This window comes from Chelonoidis abingdonii, chromosome 17 (assembly GCF_003597395.2).
Source record: "Chelonoidis abingdonii isolate Lonesome George chromosome 17, CheloAbing_2.0, whole genome shotgun sequence".
In the NCBI taxonomy this organism is placed as follows: Eukaryota; Metazoa; Chordata; order Testudines; family Testudinidae; genus Chelonoidis; species Chelonoidis abingdonii.
The window spans coordinates 35798537-35814893 of record NC_133785.1 but is presented as its reverse complement, the minus strand read 5'-3'; the positions used below and the strand labels follow the sequence as shown (position 1 = coordinate 35814893).

The following is a 16357-nucleotide window of genomic DNA, read 5'->3' as shown; positions in this document are numbered from 1 at the left end:
ACTAGATGATCACAATGGTCCCTTCTGGCCTTGGAATCTACGAATATAATTCTGTGCTGATCTTTCAGAAAGGAAGCTGTACCCCATTTGCTCATCCCAGAAGTTGGAAATGTCAGTGGATAATGACAATTTACTTTTTGGGAGTATAATGGATATAAGTCCTGTAGTTAAGGCCCTGGATCGGCACTCATGAGAGCAGAGCTCAATTCCAGGCTCTGTCACAAGCTTCCTGGGTAACTTTGGACAAAGTGGGAGTATAATGGATATAAGTCCTGTAGTTAAGGCCCTGGATCGGTACTCATGAGAGCAGAGCTCAATTCCAGGCTCTGTCACAAGCTTCCTGGGTAACTTTGGACAAAGCACCTAATCCCTTTGGGCCACCCATAAAAGAGTGATAATGATACTTGCTTTCCATTACCTCTTTGTCTGTCTAGTCTATTTACACTGTAAGCTCCTTGAGGCAGGGAATGATTCGAACTATGTGTATGTCCCAAACTGCGTTGCATAGGACAGTTTCATTAGCGAGTGCATACTGGTGGTGAAATAATGGAATACTGAGGCCAATGAACTCTACGTGAAAGGCTGAAAAAATAAATATTTGAGTTTGAAGCCAGAACAAAGATTCTGGAAATGTTCTAGCGCAAGAAAATAAATGTGTATTTGAATGATAAACTGCATGTTTAGAGAAAGTAGAAGGGAAAAACATTACAGCTTTGATCGTTGTTAGACAAGTTCTGAGTCATCCAAAAGAAATCCGGACTGTTTCAGACAAGCAACAGCCACTAACTTGCAAATTCAGTAAGTGTTCTGCCATCATCACTGCCAACGATCCACACAAATGTTAGGAATCAGTTATTCAGCGGAGGGATAGAAGGCGGGTTAATCAAACATGTCTAAGCATTGTGTTACACTGCATCGGTGTACATGAAATGACAAAACATGACACAACAGAATTTGACGCATAGTGAGAAATTCTCAGCTCTGTGAGAGCAGAATGAGCCATGCAATTTTCATTAATGCTACTGGGAGCTGTAAGGTTCATTTCTCATGCACTGCAGGAAAAAAATAAATGAGACCTTTGGAAATTACAGGTATATTCATGTCTGTTACTTGCAGCGTTTGACTCTGCACTTCTATTCTGGTAAGAATCCAACCGAAATTAATGGGAACACATAGGGATGACAAAATCAGCCCCATCATGCCTTTCAACTTCCTTGCTACAATAAGCATGCGTCTCCCCTATATCTTTTCACTATTTATTATAGGTACCTCACTTTCTCCAGCTGTCAAATTAAACAGCCCACTCGTATTTTGTTTCCAAAATTATCCTGAATGCTACAAAGCCACTGTCAAGATGAGTTTAATAGTAACCTTGGTCTTTTTTGTCTCTTCAGAAATGTTTAATCTTTCACTTAGTTTGCAACTGCTTCATACACTTTCACTTATTACTGAGGGATACATACTGACACATGCCATTATGCTATAATTAATTATATTGCCACAAATAGTTAAATACACTTCAAACACTGGCTAGCTTACTATTCCAAGTGTAAAATGTGATTTAATACACAGTAATGTAATGTTTTGTAACTTGTGATTTCATAACAATTGCCAAATCAGTAAGAGTGTTTGTACCACACTAACACCACCTCTAATTTTGAGGGCATAATTTAGTGCTCCAAAATAGCGCTCCAAAAGAATACTGTCCATAATTTTGCACCTACAATGGATTGTAGTCATTGGCCTTGAATCAACAAGGTGGTTTTCAGAATCACTGAAAACTCAAACTCTGAAAAATCCAGCCCCTTTAACATGTCTCCAAATTGAGCATTCTGAAACAGAAGTACCCCAAAATCACTAGTCACTTGCAAATTTAGGCCTATCTGCCAAACTACCTGTCCTGTCCATGAATCAGGAAGTGTGATGTCCAAGTGCTACTAATTGTGCCTGAAAAATCTGAAGCCAAGTTGGTGCCAGTCAGAAAATCAGGCCCAAAATATTTATCATAAACATCCCCATAATGTGACAAAGAGTCCTGTGGCACCTTATGGACTAGCAAACATATTGGAGCATGAGCTTTCGTGAGTGAATACCTACTTCGTTGGATCCCACGAAAGCTTATGCTCCAATACATTTGCTAGTCTATAAGGTGCCACAGGACTCTTTGCTGCTTTTACAGATCCAGACTAACATGGACACCCCTCTGATACTTCATCCCCATAATGGTAATTGACACTTCTGACATACTGCCATTGTTGTTAATCCAAAGTACGATTAAGGTACAAGGACTATATTAGTATAACAATGTAAAAATTCATAAGCTTTCTGGACTAAAACTCTTTCCAGCTATTTCACTACATGACATAGGTTTGAATTCTCAGGACAGCTTTGCTGTCCATTGCCAGCACAGCGAAAACGTTACTGAATACAATCCAATAAATATTTAATGAATACTTCCCTTTCAGTCCTGATGGGATTAAGCAGCAACCTCATTTACCAAAGTCTACCTTTCTTCTTCACAGTGCAGTACGAGATGGAAATATGGACATATAATGAAATATTGGAAACATCAGTCCATAGTCCAAAGCAGGAGGAGAAAAGGGTCCGGTCATGTAACAGAATTCAAATAGCAATTACCTCTCTCCACCTTACTTCCACAGTTTGTGCAGAAAGGCTGAAGAGACAAGCCAGCAACAGGAGTTTATAGATAAGCCTTGGGGCCAAAATATTATTATTTATATTCTGGCAGCTCTCAACCAAGACCTGGCCTCATTGTGCTAGCCGCAGTGCATACTCATAGCAAGAGACAGTCCCTCCCCCAAAGAGCTTACATTTTAAACAGACAGAGGCCATATGAAAGGCAGCATTGTTAATCCCAATTCAAAGGTGGGCAATTGAAAGGCAGAAAGGTCAAGTGAGTTGCCCAAGGTTACCCAGAGATCTGTGGCAGAGCCAGGAACTGAATCCAGAACTCCTGAGGCCCAGCCCAGTGTCTTAACTACAGACCCATCCTTTCTTTGTATTCAATTCTGGCTTCATTTATACCTGTGAAATTCCATTAACCTCAGTGAACTGCATGAGTCTAAGGGATGGCAGAACTGAGCCTCCATCTCATATAGGATAATCTGCCTCTATAATGTAAACAATAAGAACAACATTCCACAACCACAGCTACACTTACCCATCCAGACCTCCTCTATTGCACCAACCCACTATGGGAGAATCCAACCTGGCATCTTATACCTACAGTACAATACTTCCAGTCAAGCTGTCAGCATTAACTCAGAGTCTCCACGCTGATATCTGAGCTAGAAGCATAAAAAATGGAGGTAATTTCAGAGGCTGCTGCATGCTAACTGTGGGGAAATGTTGATTTTTTAACAGTGTTCATTGTCCCTTTCTCCAACATAATTTTCTCCCATTGAAACTACATGTACACATACAATAATGGTAAAAGATGGGTGCAAGAGAGAGACAAAATATTCTTCAGATGCAGTATTGCCAACCCCGAGCATGCAAAAATCATGAATCAGGATCTCAAAATCATGAGATTGGTTAAAATCATGAGATTAATCAATAATAATAATAATAGGTTCTTTTTATTTGCCTTCTAGATATTGAGCCTTTAGAGTTCATGCTGTCAAATATTTCTCTGTAATCATTAGGGCAGGAAGCTTAGTTTAAAAAAAAAAGGAAAGCTGAGATTCTCACATGGTCACTTGATTCCAGGACCTGTGGCTTTAAGAGGAACATCAAATATTTAAAGGCTAGTGATAAAATCATGAGAGTTGGCAACACTAAAATATAGTATTCTATAACTGGTGAGACCAACTTGTATTGACTGTCAGATCTGACATATGGGATTTCTAGGCCAGCCATATGAGAGTTCTCCAGCTGGAGCACTCTGACTCTAGCATAGAGGTACTGGGTCTGATTTCCCACTGCATTACTCCAGTGTTACGCCAGTGTAACCCCACTGATTTTGGGGGTATTATACCAGGTTGAAATTGGATGGTAGTGCACCATCTCTTGATGTAACCTTATGGACATTTCTCCTACCAAAGGTAATCAAATAACATTCCTTGGGCAGCCATAATTGCTTACATGGTCAAGTTAGGTTAAAAACATATTATACACTTGCCTAATTTCTCTTAATGTGAAGACAGCCACCACCACGGCAACAGCTGCTCTCGGAAGATAACCTGCAAATGCTCTGCAGACCAGTGGAGGTCCAGGGACGTCTGTTTGGGGACCACTGTATCAGACAGTTGAACATTCTCCAAGACTAGTAATGGAAGGCGTATTGCATGGCATGGGTAAAATAGGATGCCAAAGTACTGGAGAATATCCTGTATAGAAAAACCCAAGCCAAGTGATCTCCCACAGGGACTCTCAACCTTTCTGGACTACTGTCCCCCTTTCAGGAGGCTGATTTGTCTTGCTTACCCCCAAATTTCACCTCACTTTAAAATGACTTGCTTACAAAATCAGACATAAAAATAGAAAAATGCCACAGCACACTATTCCTGAAAAATTGCTGACTTTCTCATTTTTACCATATAATTATAAAATAAATCAGCTGAAATATAAAGATTGTACTTGCATTTCAGCGTATAGTATATAGAAAAATAGAAACAAGTCACTGTCTGTATGAAATTTTAGTTTGCACTGATTCTGCTAATGCTTTTTATGTGGTCTGTTGTAAAACTAGGCAAATATCAAGATGAGTTCAATACCCCCTGGAAGACTGCTGTGTAGCCCTCAGGGTACGTGTACCGGTGGTTGAGAATCACTGATCTAATAACCACTTCTGATTTCATGTTAAAAGGCCTCGCATGTCAGTAAAGCCCTTGGTAGCCAAAATGTCAATATTTTGAAACAGAAAATCCTTGCAACCTTAGAGGGGTATATGATACTATACTGCAAGAAATTTCCCAGATACCTCTATGAAATATGCTTGGTGACAAGGAGAGCAAGGATGAGCTTGTGGTTAAAAGCTCTGGGCTGGGACCCAGGAAATCTGTGTTCAGTTCCTGTCTCTGCCACAGTCTTCCTTAGCGAGCCACGTACTCTCAGTGTGCTATCTATAAAATGGGATAATAATCCTTCCCTTGTCTATTTAGACAGTAAGCTCTTTGGGGCATGTGTATGGATAGTGCCTTCCACAGTGGGGCTCCAATACTGACTGGCGCTTCTTAGTGACAGACCAGCCCCCAGCTATGATGCTATTTTTAAAACAAGGAGATGGTTCAATATTGATAGCTAACTGAAATTTATGCATCAGAGTATGCTGTCCCCTCCCCGCCCCCACTGGATGAACACAAACAAAACTGACCCTGCTCTAAGTAACACCAATAGCTACTGTGGTGTATTCATTACTACAGACATAGTGCATCTTCAGTGGGTCTCCCTCGGGATGGTATCAAATGTTTTTCCCATCGGCACAGCTGAATGTGCTAATTTGACGGTAACTTGCGATTTCCTACAAAAGCCACTAGATGTGTGTGTGCCTGCTAGCACTGCATGGGAAAGACACAGAGCTGTGCTCGTAATTGGAGGAGGAAAGGTGTTTTATTATCTGGAAAGTATGTGCTCCGTGACTCGGCTGGGTGCACTTCCACAGAGCAAAGGACCTGAAAGGTATTGGAAGATTAAACACTGTGTATAATTTCCAAAGAAACTGTTAATGAATTGACCCAAGAGCTCTGATAACTCCCTGGAACTCCTGCAGTACTGGACGGTGTGACAGTAATGCATGACTTCATTCCACCCAAGCACTTTCCCCCTTGCCAACAGCGACCATCCAAATACAGTTGTTAGCGCAAGCCGAGTGCAGCGCCCCTCCCACCTCAGCCTCCAACACCTTACTAGATACACAATGCAAAGATCTGTACCCTACAATTCGGGCTGGCCTTTGCACGGGGGCAGAGTGAATATGGGTGGAAAAAACCTTCCCCTCTCTCTCCCATGCATCTTGTGTAAGGCCCAGTAAATACTCCATCCTCGCAACCTACAGATCGCCCCTACAAGACACAGAGCTGGCCCAGCTCACTGGGAAGAGAAAGCTGCACCTTCCCAAAGAATAGTGTAGACAGTACATTTCTCCTGCATGCTGGAGAATGTAGGAAGGTCCCAGGGCACAACTCCCTCCCCAAGCTGTCTCACATTTAGTGCACATCTACACACATCCCTCTTGTGGCCCTGTGCCCAAACAACACAGCTAGTCTAGTTGTACTGCAAACTGTTTTAAAATATTTTCCCTGGCTGGGTTTGAGACAGCAACTCGCCTCCAATTATCGTATGTAATTAATGTATTTAACATGCCCATTTCTAAAACACACTTTTTAATTCTGTTAAATCCTCGCTCTGTTTGAGAGCAACTGCCACCAACAGATACAAATGACTGATGTGTTTTTCAGTGACATATCAAACAATGCTGGGTAGCTGTTTCCCCCTCCCCTCAATCCAGAATTTGAAATGTCTGGGTGCATATTTAGGTAGCCTTCCACCAGCGCTGTGCCCTCTGGCCTAGTTCAAATCCGCGGAACTCTTACAGAAATATTTTAAACACATCCACATCTTCTCTGGAGAGCTGTATTCTAAAGCCATACTCTCTCGTGGACTGAGATCCTCCGCAGTTCTAAATTATCACTGACAAAAGATAAAGATGCCAAAGAGATGCCATTTTGCTTCGCCTCACTGGGAGCAGCTCAGTGCTGTTACACAAGACTGTATTTTCAGTTTCCTGTTCCCCCTGACATCTTTACTTCTTAACTGTTCATGACTTTAACTTTAACAATCCTGTCCTTATTTCTCACTCCCCAACTCTGCAGTGCCTTAAACAGTCAAACGGAACTGTTATGTGTTGGCTTAGTAGTGTTACAGCCCTTTAATTGAAGCTCCAGTGTTACCTAAGGAGGGAAGAGTCACCTTTGCAAAAATTCATATAGATTGTAATCACTAGAAGAGCAATAAACTCATTGAAGGTATAAGTAGATCAAGCAGCTAATTAAGGAAATAAGTGATAACTTAATCAAGATCATTAGAGAAATCAGCATGTTGCTGTGATTACTTAGATGGTAATGTAACAAAAATACTCTTGCTTAACCAGAGCTCTGAAAGACTCAGGGAGGCCTGCTCTGTCAATAGGCAGGGAAGCACAGAAAGACTGCCCCGGAACAGTACTTTCTTGTATTACACCAAAAGCTGGGTCCCATCTGAGGCTGATTCAGGAAAATACTCAAATCCCCTGGTAATTTCCTGCAGACAGAACATTTAATCATCTCCAAGCCTCCACCACAAAAATTCAAAGTAAATGATTCACACTTTCAGAGGAATTTGCCTTAAGAACCAGAATAGTCTTCTGCTCCAGCATGGATCAACTATTTGTCAGTGCAAAAATATTTTATTTCCCTTTCTCTCAACAGAAATAAAGTCAAGTAAGCCTGGCCATAACATCTCTCTTTTACTTTTTTTACGTCAGCCAACTGCTCCTATGATCGGGATTATGTGCAGTTCTGTGGGTATAGGCTATGCACTGACTCCACAGATACGTAATATTGGATCATTTTTATTTTTTTTTTATCCCCGCTAAGGGGCAGGTTGTAATATGATGAACAGAATTAGAAATATACAAGGTTTTCACTGCTCCAGCTCACTTGACACCTTCAGTTGCCTAGCACTATGTTCTCAAGTTTTTGCAACTGATTATTTTAAGAATTGTCCTAATCCACTCCCTCCCAAGTGGATATTTGCTCTGTCTGTATACACAGATCACTATGTCCGCCTCTCCAATTACTCCACCAGTTGCGCAGATCAACACATCTGCTTGAAGAAAGCAGGAATCCCAAAGCATACAAATGATTTAAACTGGCTAAACGAATGCAGATAGAAGAGGATGTTAAACATATCTATAGCAGCAAATAGCCAAAGTAACTTCACGCAGACCAGCATTCTGTAGACAATGTGCTAGTTTGTATTTGTAAGAAGTATCTTTTTTTCACCCAAATGTGTCATTTATGACTAACCAGTGAACGTGTGAAATGTGACTTGCCAGTTGCTTAATTGCAAAAGTATTCAAAAGCCATTAAGTTAAGTACATTTCATTAGATACTTAAAAATCTTTGTTTTACTTGAAACAAAAAAGAGTGCTTTACTTTGCATCAGAGAAAGTCTACATTCCTTTTAGAATTCATGCTAATATTTTTAATATAAAAATTCAACATCCAAGAGTTAAAAATAACATTTTAGCCTGTATTAAACACAGCTGTCAAAAGGTTCAAGATTTGCATTTTGTCATTCCACACAAATCCCCATAGCAGCTGAGATGACATACGCTACATTTTGAAACTAAGAGCTAACGATAAGCTTCAGACTCCCACAGTGTTTCACATTTTAGACTCTTAAAGCACTAAAAAACTACAAGTGGTCTAGAAGTTGGTAAGAGAAGCTGTGCAAAGCCACAGTTCTCTCAGTTTTACAACTTGCCAAGGTAAAAAAAACCCAAACCAAACCAAACCAAACCAAACCCCACTTGAAGTATAGATATTAATAGTCTATATTAGTAAATCAAGTCTGAACTGTAATTTAGCAGCAGTAATTAAATGAGACCAAAATTGTCTACAACATTTGAGCTAGTTAGATCAGTTTTCCTGCCTAATTGCAAAAGCAACCCTGAGTTTACAGCTGGATACAGAATATTACAACTGAAAACAACTTTCCAAGTGTAAGTATTAGTCTCAGATTAAATGGCTTATGCTTTCCTATGTTACAAACTGAACACGATTACTTACCCCGACTAAACAGGCATTTATTTCGCGTGCACAAAAACCACTGCCTCAGTGGGAAGGAGAAAGGAAAGAGAGAAAGATGGAGAGAAAAAAAAAGAGACGTCTCTTCAATGTCTTCCTAATGAGAAAAGTGTGGTGGCTGAAGCAAAGAGCAAAATGCTTACTGAGGCCCTCTGGGGTACTCAGTGAGAGGTGGAGAAGCATTCTCACACAGTCTGACTAAAACACTGCCATTTGGAGTGGCTTTGCTGTTCAAGAAGGCTGTTTGTAGCTGCAAGTCAGTTAGGTCATTTGGGGAGTTAAAGCACTCAGGCTGTTTCCAGCGACGCCCACCAAAGTTTTAGCTTATTGGAGAAAATCAGAAGGCATAACCCAACCCTGTCCCTCTAACCAAATTCCGATCTCAGGAGCCAGCATCCCTTACAGCTTTAACTAACAGAGCTAAAGGAAAAGTTACTTTGCCTACCACAGCTCATGGCTGTATGTCAGTAGAAAAAGGTTTATAAGCAGCACGTAGTTCTAAAAGTAAAAATGAGTCTCACAGTTAACTATCATGCCATAAAAGACGCCTGACAAATAACTCGAATACTGTTCATGTGTGTTCTTTTCGATAGAACCTAACTGTAAAAGAGGCTCAGTTCTTTTCACTGCATACAGATCTACATGCTTGCTCATGGTACTAACTTTTGAAACTTAGACTAAACGAGGGGCTACTCATAAAATTATAAACTGCAGAGCTACAACATGTGCCATTTCCTGCAGGAGGTACAAGGACCTAGAAACTTTCTGTTCATTCTCAAACAGGTTGGCATGAAAGAAGATACAGGCCTTTTATGCTCATGTGATAAATTTTGATTTTGTACAGTTGTGTAAACCTGGAGAGATTCTGCTGACATATTGTACCTGCAAAATTTAGTCAAAAAGTTTAGATACATTTGGAATAAATCTGAAGTTATGTTGTAGTTATGGCAGTAGTTTTCAACCTGTGACCCGCGCACCCCTGGGGGGGCCGCAGACTATGTTTAAGGAATACGCAAAAGGTGACTATGAAAATAAATGTTTCAGAACTCAGAAAAGGCATTTCCTTTTTTCTGACCAATCGGAAGTATGCGAATACCCCCACCTACAGGTCAAAACCTGGAAATGTTGTCATTACCATAGAAGCCCACAGTTTAGCGCCCTTTCTCATGCTGCATCAAATGCCGGCCCAAGTACATGCAACATTTATAGTTGAATTCTGTTGAGTCAGTTTTCAGTTTAAGACTTCTATCATAGGGGTTTGCGGACCACAGGTTGCATCTCCAAAGGGTCCACACCCGCCTTCGACATTTTTTTAGGGATCCGCAAATGAAGCAAGGTTGAAAACCACAGCCCTCTAGTGTATACTCACGAATATTGAATTGATGTATGGACTGCAGAAACCAACCTTAAAGTAGTTTTTTCCAGCTTGGCACAGGCATGTGGATAAAGCCAATGTAAGACTACATGCAAGCAAAGGAGTGAGGCTAGAAAAATCATTTAGCTATGGTATTCCCAGTTTAACTTTAATGGACTGTTTTGCATTTAAAAGTATTACCTTGCAGATGCAAAATATACATTTTAAATTTAGAAAAGGAACTCCAGACGAAAGTTCCAGAATAACCAAAACACAGGCAAGAAAAAAGGTATGTCTTTAAAACTTCAGTGAGATCACTTCAAGAGGAGCGAGAGTAGGAAAGCAAATTTCACTTCCATTCATTTTCGAGATGCTGAAGAAAAATCAAGGGCTGGAAGATCAAAAGAATGCTTGAAGGAATAATCATGATTATCTCAGCAAGCAGGCTTTCAGAAACTTGCTCTTTCTGATTGTTGGAAGCACCCCGTTTTCCTGCAGCTAGCTGTCACCAAAATTAAGTGTGTAGAAAATAGTCTAGCAACTTCAGACCTAGAAAAAACATCAGAATTTGGGGCAGGCTATTATTACTACAGAAGGCTAATGAGTGTGCTTGGTACTTTATAATTAAATGTCCCTTTACCAAGGAGTTTACAACGTACGTATGATACATAAGATACTAGTCAAAGTACAAGAACACATTCAGACACCATCAGTGCATCACCGTACATTGGTAGGCTTCACAGACTAAGTAGGTTCTAAGGAGGAGTTTGGAGGTTATCCTGCTCATTCAGGAGTCTACTCAGAGCAACCAGTAAGAGGCAACTTGCATCTGATAAAATCCCCAAATAAGTTTTTACTCAGCCCTCAGTTATACCACACGACTGGAGCTGTTTTAATTGCGTGAAATCTAGCGTTCATCATAACATGATAACAATGGAAACTGATGTCTTCAGGAGTATCCGCAGAATCAAGAGAACTGCAGGCTAGCCCGCCACACATTGCTCTAGATGGAGGGAGGACAGAGTGCAAAAGGAAGGAGTTTGGTCTCCTTGCATGTTCACTCCTGGGCTTCTTTGCTGAGGCTCCCAACAAGAAAGGCACTATTTACAAGAGGCATTTCCCGCCTCCGAACGCGGAAACCTCTCTGCCCACCAACAGAAGCAGCTGGCCATCCACTGGATGGGAATGTCTTTCAAGCACTATCGACCTGAGCTGCAACCAAACGGAAGAGAACGGTTTTGTATCCATTTACCAAGCCCCAGAACAAAAGTCTACCACCTGAAGCCTAGGGAAGAAGCTGCCAGCTTCTGATTCTGTTCCACTTGTTTTGTAAGCTGCTCTTCGGTTGTACTCCTCCGCTCCAAGAACCTATTCAGCTTGTCCCCCATAGCCTTTCATCTGGCCCATAGCAGCATGCTAAGGCCCAAGAGGATCTGATTCAGGTCCAGGTATTTGGCTCAGTTTGCTTACACGGCAGGATCTCCTTCAGAGACTGGGTAGCACAGTCCTTCCTCTCCAGCCCCTCTGTTACCCAGATACACTCCATGTGCCAGCAACATCACCCGAGCCAGCAACCACAGTCCAGGCTCAGCAGGGATAAAAAAAGGGATAAAAAAAGTCACAGTGTTATACAGCATGGACGTCTGTTTGTTTGCGCTTCTCCTAAGGTACCCCAGAGCAAAGGTGGGGCATTGCAGTGTGATTTTCAGTTCTCCCATGCATTTACTGAGGAGGAGGCATTGCTGCACCGAAAATGCCAGATGCTTTTCTGCAGTCCAGCCCCTTTGCAGCACTGGGCATGGCAGGAAAGCCACCAAATCTACACATCTGAGGATTCTGCTGGCACAGCCAGCTCTGCCCCCTCCCCCGCCCCCCATTATAGAAGACATGGCGGGAGGGAGGGAGCATGGTCACGGCCCTCTTGCGGTCTGGCTACTTTTGGCTGGTGTTTGGAGCAACACCAATGCTACTCTCTCTACGCTGTGGCTGGTGTAAAACCAGAATGAGGGAGCCACAACTAATTCCACCGCAGCATCCGCCACAGCTGCAAATCTGGCCCAAAGTGTTTCCAAGAGAGCACAAGGACATTGGCGTGACTGAATCTTATGAACAGCAGCTCTCTCTTGGAGATCGGTATCGGGTCAGGTGGGAAAGTTGCCTTACTTGAGGGTTTTCATCCCCTTCAATGTTTGCGTTGCTGTGAGGAAATAGGTTAGAGCAACTTTAGCTCAAAATTAACTAAGTTATTTTTTGTCCAGAGATGCTCAAACTCATGAACAATATCAATTTGCTAGCCTGAAGGCTGTGGGATGCGATTTCTCTCCAGGAGGCAGCAGAACTCAAAAACTAGAACGTAACAGATTATGAATACTTTCCTATCCAAGCTCTTTTACTGCTCTATAAATCATTTTCTCATTGTCTATACAGTTCTCCCCCACCAATATTGGATTAGCTGGAAAACCAATAAACATCCTTTTTAAGATCCTCAGCTACACATATGGACTGGATTAAATGATATTTCATTTTCCATTTACTAGTGCAAAGAAAATGTGTTCATTGAACCATTTTTATTTTGCACATATAAGCAATTTATTCCTATTTTATAAAACTATTTATCTGCTAGCCAGTACTCCAAACATCCATCTATAAATTCATTCTGAATGTGCCCATGACAGAACTATGTAAGTGCAATTTGCTAAACTATGATTCAAAAACAACATGTTCAAAAATCTCTTTCAGATGTGTGTACAGGCACTCAGACACACGCAAACCACATTTTTGATATTTAAGACAAGCTAATCAGTCCTTTCTTTTAGCCTTACCAACATAAAAGAATGTTTACGGACTCTGTGAGTCCTCTGTACTGATAAGATATTTTATCTCTCCAGTCAAAAAGGATCTATGACATTTTAAAGAAAACCTCTGAAAAGATGAATGAGAAATGCTTTGTGAAGTATCTACATAAACTCACAGTGCTATTGGGCAATAACCTGCCAGATCCACAGGTGAATGGATCCTTTGATGTCACTTCACTTCAACTGCAAAGTTCCAATTCACATCACGTGAGGATGTGAGCCCTAAAGTCTATGGGGATGGTAATAATGGAATTGATTTGGCCTGTCTTGCTGAAGTGCCAAGAACCCCCATACTCTTGCAAAGTACGCACTTCCTTCTTTTTTTAAACCAAGGAGTCTGGTTTCTACATGTTGCTGACCTGTTTTCAATGGGGACTTGAGAGGGCCCAACACCTCCCAGGATCTGGCTTTTAACCTCTTATTTACAGTCCTCCAGTTTTATTTCTTGCCTCCCGCCACAAGCAATTCAGTAACTGACATTGGGTCTCTTTATCTACAGCTGAAAGGGCAACACACGCTGCTTCACTTTTCAATTCCCCTTTGAAGCTGCTCTCTGAGCACTTCAGAGACCACTGCCTCAACTACTTCAAATTTCCATTAATTTTTGGTTATGATTAGCAGGTCAGTCCTCACAACTCCGATAACAACGGGGTTGATAAGTGCAACTATATTAAAATTATCTATGCATAAGGGAGAATAATTAGGGGAGCAAATTCTTGCCAACACTTATCAGCTGTATGCTGGCTGCTTGCTTTTGTACTGCTAGAGGCTTCAGAGAGCCCTAAACTTCATTGCTTGTCAACACAGTGTCTCCAGACAGACAAATCTCTCCTCCATTGTGGGCAAGATGTTGACTGTAAAACCGTGGAGGCAATCATTCTGCGAGGCAGGAGCACAGAGAAATTAGAGAAGCGGTTCTCAAACTTTTGTACTGGTGACCCCTTTCACATAGCAAGCCTCTGAGTGCAACCCCCCCCCCCCTTATATACGAAAAACACTTTTGTGTATATTTAGCACCATTATAAATGCTGGAGGCAAAGAGGGATTAAGGGTGGAGGCTGACAGCTCACAACCCCCCACATAATAACCATGTGACCCCCTGAGGATCCCGACTCCCAGTTTGAGAACCCCCGAATTAGAGGAACTGTCTCCTCTCGGTGCGTCTGTCCCACTTCCTTTTACACAGATGGAAATTATGCACGCAGATCAAGTAGGTGACTAGGTTTAGAAAATTCAGCTCTGGCCTTAGGAGCAGGAGGCACGGGGAAAGGGATGGCGAGGAAAGAAACACAATGTCTGCTGAAATCATGAAAAGCCATAGCTGCTTGTAACCACAGGAACTCTTGCAAATGCTCAGTTCTGCACCCTCCAGCAGACGTCATTAGTCAATGGTAGTCACGATGGCGAAACTGATCAAGATAAAAGGTAGTTGAGACAGTCATAAAAGACTTGTAAAAATGTTTAAGATCTCAGCTCCTTTGAAGCCATCTAGAGCTCTGCTAAGTTGCTTATTTTATTTGTTTTCTGGTAAGGGTTAGCTAAGTTTTCAGCTAATAATATTTATTTTAATACACCACATATCTTGGCCTATAGGTCAAAGCCACTGCAGATATGCGTAATTATTTAGTGCAATTCTCAAGCTATGAAATTAAGCCCAGCACTGGGGAATACCAACTTCTACTCCCTGAAATTATAGTGGGGATGTAGGAGTTAGGGCATTGTCTATGTTGCAATCACATAGTTTTGCCATTGACCTCATGGGAGCAGGTTCAGGATTCTATCCGGAAGAGTCTGTTCCATTTGCAAATGTTCTGAAGAGCTCCAACAAAGTTCTGAACTGTGAAAACCGGATAACACTGATCAGCATCACAGGCCAGATCCTTAGCTGGTGTGAACTGTAGAAGTCAACGGAGCTAGGCAATTTACACCCGCTGACGATCTGGCCTATTGTTTTTAAAACTGCTTTTCCCAGAAAGCTCTGTATAGCACACTTTATTCTTTTTGTTCTGTCACAGTCATTTCATTATCTGCATTGGAATAATAGAAGGAACATGCCTTGACATGACCTCTCCATTTCTAAATAGGCAACTGTAATGAAAGGTTGGACTAATGAGCAGAGGTACAGCTCAGAGCTTCGTTGCTAGAACTGTTCAGCTTTACAGTCTTGACCCCCACACTACTGACTAGGTGGCACTATAAGAAATAGCCATAAGACCTATGAATGTAGCTTGTAAAGCTCCTGTGTTCAGCTAGTTAAATCGCTCAACTGGTCGAGCATTCCAAGGGATCTGTCTGTGGATGCTTCTGAAAATGCCTTCTCAGGGAATGGAATGGCTCTTGCAATGATGAACTGTTCAGCTGTACCCAGCAGGAGTGTGTTGTGTGTGTAACATATTCTGAGGGGGCTCTCAAATACTGTAAATGAATGTGGGCAATGGGGCATGTCTCTTTCCCTTTAGCGCAGGCATGCTAGAATGGTTCCACCTTTTCTGTTTTGTATTACCAGAGCAGCTCACAAGACATCACTCCAGGGTATGTGTTAACATACAGAAGAACGTACAACAGTACGACTACACAGACGTGCAAATTAGACAGCTAAAATGCTTCCAAATAGAATGAGAACATTACATTTTTAATGTGTCAGATTATGGAAAATAAGAGCCTTCACTTCCTTGTGTTTAGGACACGTTACTTCTCTCTCCCTCTGCCATTTCTTTGGCTTCACAGGACCCTACGATGACAGGAATTGTTTCTTGAACTAGGGAAATGAAATCTAATTGGGCTCTATTGGTGACAGTTACTGGAATTCTCTTCCTGAACACTTACCTGTCATCATGTATCATTACATTGAAACACGCCCATGACAAAGAGTATCGGGCCATCTTTTACAAAGCAATTTTGTTTTTGTTTTTTACCACCACACTTGAGGACCAGATTTTCATTACTGCACACACAAACTCTGTACAAGCAATTACTGCAGCTGCCCATGCAAACGGCCAGTTGGGTATTCTGCATGTACACGCACTACAGTTTGCTGATGCTTACATAATCACAGCAGCATGCTTAAGTTATTCACGTGTATTTCTACGCACTCAACTCCACATGTCATCATCATCATGGTATGTGGAATCACAACTCTTTTTAAACAGGAGGCATTTTATTAAATAGAGCAGCTACCCTTACCAAAACACGCTAATAGGCTTCCAGAGAGCTTGAGTTCCCGTTTTGTCTCTCTTGTTTACCAGGGAGCCCATCCTCTCTGGAATTCTAAACAGCACACAGAGAACACCTAGTGGCTGGATGATAGTCTGCATACAAAAATATCATTATTGATACAG

General features: G+C 41.6%; 1 protein-coding gene across 2 annotated transcripts in view; it reads right to left on the bottom strand.

Moving 5' to 3' along the window:
• The window catches only part of PRICKLE2 (prickle planar cell polarity protein 2), a 192542-nt gene that overhangs the window by 105995 nt on the left and 70190 nt on the right, over positions 1-16357 (bottom strand). The window contains exon 1 of one of the 2 annotated variants that reach the window (XM_032801041.1): positions 8793-9038. The exons of the other annotated variant lie outside the window; for it this stretch is intronic. The gene's annotated coding sequence lies outside the window, so the exon portion shown is untranslated. Of the gene's footprint in view, positions 1-8792; positions 9039-16357 lie in introns of those variants that run through there. 2 annotated transcript variants of the gene reach the window in all.